At 38.8% G+C, this 8,552-nt stretch overlaps 1 pseudogene; it reads right to left on the minus strand.

Moving 5' to 3' along the window:
• Positions 1 to 3,878: 3,878 nt before the first annotated feature.
• The window catches only part of LOC125518770, a 39,281-nt pseudogene continuing 34,607 nt past the window's right edge, over positions 3,879 to 8,552 (minus strand).

An 8,552-nucleotide genomic window follows, 5' to 3' on the forward strand; every position in this document is an offset into this window, starting at 1 on the left:
TCAATAAATTTGGGTTGAATACTCTACCCTCGAAAACTGTTGCGATCCCCTATACTTGTGGGTTATCAAGACTATTTTCTGGCGCCGTTGCCAGGGAGCATAGCTCTATTCTTTGAGTCACTTGGGATTTATATCTGCTGGTCACTATGAAGAACTTGAAAGACGTGAAAACAAAATTTATCCCTCAACTACGAGGGGAGGTAAGGAACTACCATCTAGCTCTGCACTTGATTCACCTTTTGTTTTGAGTAAGCTTGTGACACCTAAACCTGCTTCTGCTATTAATTCTAATATGTCGCATGTTATTGATGATGCCACTGCTGCTATGCATGATACTTATGTTGAAACTACTTCTATGCTTGATACTACTGTGCCACTTGGTGAATTTCTTGATGAACAAATTGCTAGGGCTAGAGAGAATGAAATTATTGAAACTGATAATATTGATGAAAGTAATGATGAAGGCTCTCCTAATAAATATGAATTGCCTATTGTGCCTGAGGGCTATGTTATGGATGAAGAAACTGCTAGAGATTTTCTTGCTTGCAATGATAGGAGTGATCTTAAGAAATTATTAGCTAAGCTTAAACAAAAAACTCTGAATGCTAGAATAAAATATGATCTTGCTTATGCTACTTCACCTATCTTTGTTACTGATAAGGATTATGAATTCTCTATTGATCCTGATATAATTATTTTGGTTGAATTTGATCCTTTTTATGGCTATGAATCTGAAACTGTTGTGCCACATCTTACTAAATTAAATGATATAGCCACCCTGTTCACTAATGATGAGAGAACTCGCTACTTTTATATCCTTAAAATCTTTCCGTTCTCATTAGAGGGTGATGCTAAGATATGATTTAATTCTCTTTATCCTGGTTGTGTGTGTAGTCCCCAAGATATGATATATTACTTCTCTGCTAAATATTTCCCTGCTCATAAGAAACAAGCTGCCTTAAGGGATATATATAATTTTGTGCAAATTGAAGAAGAGAGTCTCCCACAAGCTTGGGGGAGGCTTATCCAATTACTTAACGCTTTGCGTGATCATCCTCTTAAGAAAAATTAAATACTTGATATCTTTTATAATGGACTAACCGATGCTTCCAGAGACCACCTGGATAGTTGTGCTGGTTCTGTTTTCAGGGAAAGAACACCGGATGAAGCTAAAATTCTATTGAATAATATGTTGACAAATGAAAATAATTGGACACTTCCTGAGCCAACTCCTGAGCCTATTCCTAAACCAACTCCGAAGAAAAGGGGTGTTCTATTTCTCAGTCCTGAAGATATGCAAGAGGCAAAGAAATCCATGAAAGAAAAGGGTATTAAAGCTGAAGATGTTAAGAATTTACCTCCTATTGAAGAAATACATGGTCTTAATTTACCGCCTGTTGAAGAAATATATGGTTTTAATCCATCACCTATTGAAGAAATACATGGTCTTGATAACCCGACACAGGTAGTAAAGGTAAATTCTCTCTATAGATATGATAAAGCTGAAATCCCTCCTACTAAGTTTGCTAGCCAATGTTTGGATGAGTTTGATAACTTTATGGTTAGGCAAGAAGACTTCAATGCTTACTTTGGTAGACAATTGAAACAAAATGCTTATATGATTGAACACTTGGGTGATTATATGTCTAGAGTTAAAGGTGAACTAAAACTCATTAGTAAACATGCTTCTATGGTTACCACTCAAGTAGAACAAGTACTTAAAGCCTAGAATGATTTGCTCAATGAATTAAATGGTAAGAAAAATGATAATGATGTTAGAGTTATGACTAGAGATGGTAAAATGACCCAGGAACCTTTGTATCCTGAGGGCCATCCTAAGAGAATTGAGCAAGATTCTCAGAGAAATGATATTGATGCACCTAGTCCTTCTAAGAGGAAGAAAAAGAAAAATGATAGGACTTTGCATGCTACTAGTAAACCTGTTGTTGACACACCTGAGAATCCCAATGATATTTCTATTTCTGATGCTAAAACACAATCTGGTAATGAACATGAAACTAGTGATAATGTTCATGTTGATGCTCAACCTAGCAATGATAATGATGTATAAGCTGAACCTGTTGTTGATCTTGATAACCCACAATCAAAGAATCAACGTTATGATAAAAGAGACTTTGTTGCTAGGAAGCACGATAAGGAAAGAGAGCCTTGGGTTCAGAAACCCATGCCTTTTCCTCCTAAGCCATCCAAGAAAAAGGATAATGAGGATTTTGAGCGCTTTGCTGAAATGATTAGACCTATCTTTTTGCGTATGCGTTTGACTGATATGCTTAAAATGAATCCCTATGCTAAGTACATGAAAGATATTGTTAATAATAAAAGAAAGATACCACAAGCTAAAATTTCCATCATGCTTACTAATTATACTTTTAAGGGAGGAATACCAAAGAAACTTGGAGACCCCGGAGTACCAACTATACCATGCTCCATTAAAAGAAACTATGTTAAAATTGCTTTATGTGATCTTGGAGACGGTGTTAGTGTTATGCCTCTCTCTTTATATCGTAGACTTGATTTGAATAAGTTGACACGTACTGAAATATCTTTGCAAATGGCTGATAAATCAACTGCCACACCTGTCGGTATTTGTGAGGATGTTCCTGTTGTGGTTGCAAACGTTACTATTTTAATGGACTTTGTTATTCTTGATATTCCCGGGGACGATAGTATGTCTATTATTCTTGGAAGACCCTTTTTGAATATTGTAGGGGCTATTATTGATTGCATCAAAGGCAATGTCACTTTTCATGTTAATGGTAATGAGCATACGGTACACTTTCTGAGGAAACAACCTCAAGTCCACAATATCAATTCTATTGGAAATGATATAGGCAAAGGTGTCCCGATGTTTCGATGAGATGGTGGCTATCGTTTTCTGTGGGAGTCGACCTTGACGATCCGACTACGAATGTGCGAGACGTCGCGCCTTAGCAATCGCTAAACCAACTTCCGAGGGGTTATTGACCACGCCGGAGCATGATCAACCTGACCACGAGGGCCTGTTTCCTGCGAGCAAACGAAGAACAAGCAAGAAACTGAGATTGCAATCTGGATATTGCGAATATAAGATGAAAGCTTTATTGATCAAGGTGGGGTTCTGTGACGTCTTGGTCTGGTCGTTGGACACAAATGAAGTACGCGAAGTTGCAGCTATGGCGAACTTTTAATCTAAACAAAACCCAAAGTCTAAACGACGCCCTAAGGGCTGTATATATGGAGGAAGAGAGGGGAATTTCGTGGCCCTTGAGGGTAGGGTCCGAAACCAACCCTAACTCTTGTTTCCCCACACATACGGACTCTAAAAATAGCCTATACTTAAGTATTTCGAAATTACATGGGCCTGGCCCATTAATAAGGTGACGCAGCACCTAGAATAGCCTATGGACGAATATTATGAAGTGGCATCTTGTATATTTCGTCCATGGCTTCATGCACTCCTTATGGCGGCTTCAAAGTCCTGAAATCATCACTTGTAACTCCGTTCTTGATCCCCTTGCGCATGCCATCAACTTCATGCGTGTTCTTGCTCCAATGTTCATCCTTCTCCAAGCTAGGCCCTTCATTTGAAAGCAAAACAAATGTATCCAATTTAGGCAGCATCATAATCTCAGAACATTAGAATCATTACCAAGAAACGAAAGTACCTGGTAATTTAATTGGCGTGCGCGAGCTCTAGTAATTGGTCCAGTATATGTAACAGTAGGGGCTGTGGGTGTAACAATGGTATTGATGTCCTCATCATCCTCCCCTTCTTGAAATGAAGTCGTCCTCGACGGAAGCGCATCTTCCTCACCCAAATAAGGCTTCAAATCTGCAATGTTAAAAGTGGGACTAACCCCAAAATCTACAGGTAGCTCAAGTTTATATGCATTATCATTTATTTTCTCTAACACCTTAAAAGGACCATCAGCACGTGGCATTAGCTTTGATTTGCGCAAATTAGGGAATCTATCTTTAAGCAAATGTAACCAAACAAGATCTCCAGGCGCAAACACAACATGTTTTCTACCCTTATCTCCAGCAAGTTTATATTTAGCATTCATACGCTCAATGTTTTCCTTAGTTAACTCATGCATTTTTAAAATCAATTCAGAACGTTCTTTAGCATCAAAATTAACCTTCTCTGAAGATGGAAGAGGCAACAAATCAATAGGTGCACGAGGTAGGAAACCATACACAATTTCAAAAGGGCACATCTTAGTAGTAGAATGCAATGAACGATTATAAGCAAATTCAATATGAGGCAAGCATTCTTCCCACATTTTCTTGTTATTCTTCAAAACAGCCCTAAGCATAGTAGACAATGTTCTATTGACTACCTCAGTTTGTCCATCAGTTTGGGGGTGACATGTAGTACGAAAAAGCAGCTTAGTCCCCAACTTAGCCCATAAACATCTCCAAAAGTGGCTAAGAAATTTAGTATCACGATCTGAAACAATAGTATTTGGCACACCATGTAAGCGAATAATTTCATGAAAGAACAAATCAGCAACATTAACAGCATCATCGCTTTTATGACATGGTATAAAGTGTGCCATTTTCGAGAACCTATCCACGACAACAAATATGCTATCCCTCCCCTTCTTTGTTCTAGGTAAACCTAAAACAAAGTCCATAGATATATCCTCCCAAGGAACACTAGGTACAGGCAAAGGCATATATAAACCATGAGGATTGAGTCGTGACTTAGCTCTTTGACATGTAGTGCAGCGAGCAACAAAACGCTCAACATCCCGTCTCATCTTTGGCCAAAAGAAATGTGTAGCAAGTATATCCTCCGTCTTCTTGACGCCAAAGTGTCCCATTAATCCTCCTCCATGCGCCTCCTGCAACAACAAAAGACGAACGGAGCTAGCTGGAATGCATAGCTTGTTAGCACGAAACACAAATCCATCGTTAAGAACGAACTTGTTAAAAGTTCTCCCTTCCTTACAATTCTGCAATACATCTTTAAATTCAGCATCATTAACATATTGATCCTTGATGGTCTCCAAACCAAATATTTTAAAGTCAAGTTGTGAAAGCATAGTATAACGACGAGACAAGGCATCAGCAATAACATTTTCTTTACCCTTCTTGTGTTTAATGACATAAGGGAAAGTCTCAATGAATTCAACCCATTTAGCATGTCTACGGTTCAGTTTTGCTTGACTTTTAATGTGTTTCAAAGATTCATGATCAGAATGTATAACAAATTCCTTGGGCCATAAATAATGTTGCCATGTTTCTAAGGTCCGAACAAGTGCATATAATTCTTTATCATAAGTAGAATAGTTCAGACTAGGCCCACTCAATTTTTCAGAAAAGTATGCAACAGGTTTTTTTTTTTTTTTTTTTTTTTCTTTTTTTTTTTTTTTTTTTTTTTTTTTTTTTTTTTTTTATTTTTTTATTTTTTTTTTTTTTTTTATTTTTTTTTATTTTTTTTTTTTTTTTTTTTTTTTTTTTTTTTTTTTTTTTTTTTTTTTTTTTTTTTTTTTTTTTTTTTTTTCTTTTTTTTTTTTTTTTTTTTTTTTTTTTTCCATTTGTAATAACACACCTCCTAATCCAATTCCACTAGCATCACATTCAAGCTCAAAAGTCTTATTGAAATTAGGAAGTTGGAGTAAGGAGCATGTGTTAACTTATCTTTCAATACCGTGAAGGCTTCTTCCTGTGCGGTACCCCAAACAAAAGGTACATCCTTCTTTGTAAGCTCGTTGAGAGGTGCAGCAATGGTGCTGAAATCTCTCACAAAACGCCTATAGAAACCAGCGAGGCCAAGGAAACTCCTCACTTGTGTGACCGTTTTGGGCTGCGGCCAACTCTCAATAGCTTCAATCTTGGCTTTATCAACTTCAATTCCCTGTGGAGTAACAACATAGCCAAGAAAAGATACTCGGTCGGTGCAAAAGGTGCACTTTCCAAGGTTTCCAAACAAACGTGCATCACGTAGAGCAATAAAAACAGCACGTAAATGTTCCAAATGTTCCTCCAAAGATTTGCTATAAATCAATATGTCATCAAAGTAAACTACCACAAATCGTCCAATGAAAGCACGTAAAACTTCGTTCATTAACCTCATGAAAGTACTAGGTGCATTAGTTAACCCAAAAGGCATGACTAACCACTCATATAATCCAAACTTAGTTTTAAATGCTGTTTTCCATTCATCTCCCAATTTCATACGAATTTGATGGTAACCACTACGCAAATCAACTTTGGAGAATATTGTAGAGCCACTCAATTCATCAAGCATATCATCTAGCCTAGGAATAGGATGACGATAACGAATAGTAATATTATTAATGCCTCTACAATCAACGCACATACGCGACGTACCATCCTTTTTCGGCACTAAAATGATAGGAACAGCACAAGGACTAAGGGATTCGCGTATATAACCTTTGTCGAGCAGTTCTTGTACTTGACGCATAATCTCCTTCGTCTCCTCTGGATTGGTACGGTATGGTGCACGGTTGGGTAATGATGCACCGGGAATTAAGTCAATTTGATGCTCAATCCCGCGAATAGGTGGTAATCCCGGTGGCACGTCTTGTGGAAAGACGTCGGCGAACTCCTGCAAAATGTTAGTGACAGCAGGAGGCAAAGAGGAAGGCACGTCCTCGAATGAAAATAATGCCTCTTTGCACACAAAAGCATAGCAAACAGATTTGCTAAAATCTAGATCATCAATATCAGATTTGGTGGCAAGTAAACATGCACTTTTCAATTTAATTTCAGAAGCAACACTAGATTGTTTATTATTATTAGGCTGCATTTGTTGCTCAAATTCTTTTGCCACAATCTGATTTTCACTCTTAGTTTTCTCCTGTTTTGCTTTATTAGCTCTATTAATATCATCTTTCAAAATGGAATCAGGAGTCATAGGAAGCAAAGTAATATTTTTATCCTTATGAACAAGAGTATACTGATTGTTTCTACCATGGTGAATAGAATTTTTATCAAATTGCCATGGTCTACCAAGTAATAAGGAACATGCTTGCATCGGTACCACATCACAATCAACATAATCAGCATATGTAGAGATACTAAAATGCACACGAACAGTACGTGTTACCTTAACCTTGCCGCTGTTGTTGAACCATTGGATGTAGTAAGGATGTGGATGTGGTCTTGTGGTGAGAGATAGCTTCTCCACCATCTCGATGCTAGCCAAGTTGTTGCAGCTCCCTCCATCTATGATCACGCGAACAGAACGTTCCTTCACAACTCCCTTTGTATGGAACAAATTATGCCTCTGATTTTGCTCAGCTTGTGTAACCTGCACACTCAAAACACGTTGAGCAACTAAACATTCATACCTGTCAGCATCTTCAGGAGCCATGTATTGCGTCTCATGATCAGAATCGTCTCCACCGTGTTCGTCACGTGTAATAAGAGCCAAAGTCTCCTCATCATAGTCACTAGCGGACTCATACCCACCATCCTCAGTAACAATCATCACACGCTTAGATGGGCATTCTCTCGCATAATGACCTCCACCCTTGCAACGTCGACAAATAATATCATGTGTTTGCCCTGTTGATGCCATGGATGAAGAAGAGCTCTTTGCAGGCCCAGAAGGTGTGCTCTTGGCAGATAGTGGTGATTGTGCCTGCTTTATTGTATCACGGTTGGAGGTGGCAGCCGACGGAGGCGCCGGTGTAGCAGAACGTGTGGAAGTAGATGATGCACGTGGTGTCCATGAGAAGGTCGACCTGCAGAAAAGTTAGTCCGCGCCAATGCCTGTCGATCCTGCACTTCACGTTCAGCTTTACAAGCAAGATGGAATAAACGAGTGATATTAGTATACTCCTTATACTCTAGAATCGTCTGAATCTCTCTATTTAATCCACCCATAAAACGTGCAAGCATAGCTTCATTCTCCTCAACAATACCACATCTAATCATGCCAGTTTGTAATTCCTGATAATATTCTTCTACAGAATTTTTTCCCTGTCTTAAGCGCTGCAATTTTTGAAGTAATTCACGTTGATAATATGGTGGAACCCAACGAGTACGCATAGCAGTTTTCAAAGCAGCCCAAGTAGCAGGAATGGGATATAATCTACAATGCTCAGACCACCAAACACATGCAAAACTAGTGAATGCACAAACAGCAGCAGGAACACGTCTCTCCTCGGGATATTGTAAACATGTAAATCGTTGTTCAGTTTCTAACTCCCAAGTAAGATATATATCAGGAACATATCTACCCTCAAATGGTGGAATATTCAATTTTAGTTTAGGGAGATGGTCATGATCTCGTACCTGAGGGTGAGCCCTACCATTGCCATTATTTGCATGTGGACGACCTGATGGTTGCTGTGCTGGTGGTGGCACGTAGTTCTGATTTTGATCAACCTCATCCTCGTAATCGCCAGCAAAATCATCCTCCTCCGCATCAGCAGCAGGAGCCACAGAAGTAGCAACAGCAGCACCAACAGTTTGGCCAGGTGCAAGAGGGAGACGGCTCGCTCGGCGGAGGGCTGTTTCACGATGTGTAGGTAGTCGTCGTTGTTGTTGTTGTAGAGTGCGTTAATCTCTCTCTG

Source organism: Triticum urartu, chromosome 7 (genome assembly GCF_003073215.2).
Source record: "Triticum urartu cultivar G1812 chromosome 7, Tu2.1, whole genome shotgun sequence".
NCBI classification, from domain to species: domain Eukaryota; kingdom Viridiplantae; phylum Streptophyta; class Magnoliopsida; order Poales; family Poaceae; genus Triticum; species Triticum urartu.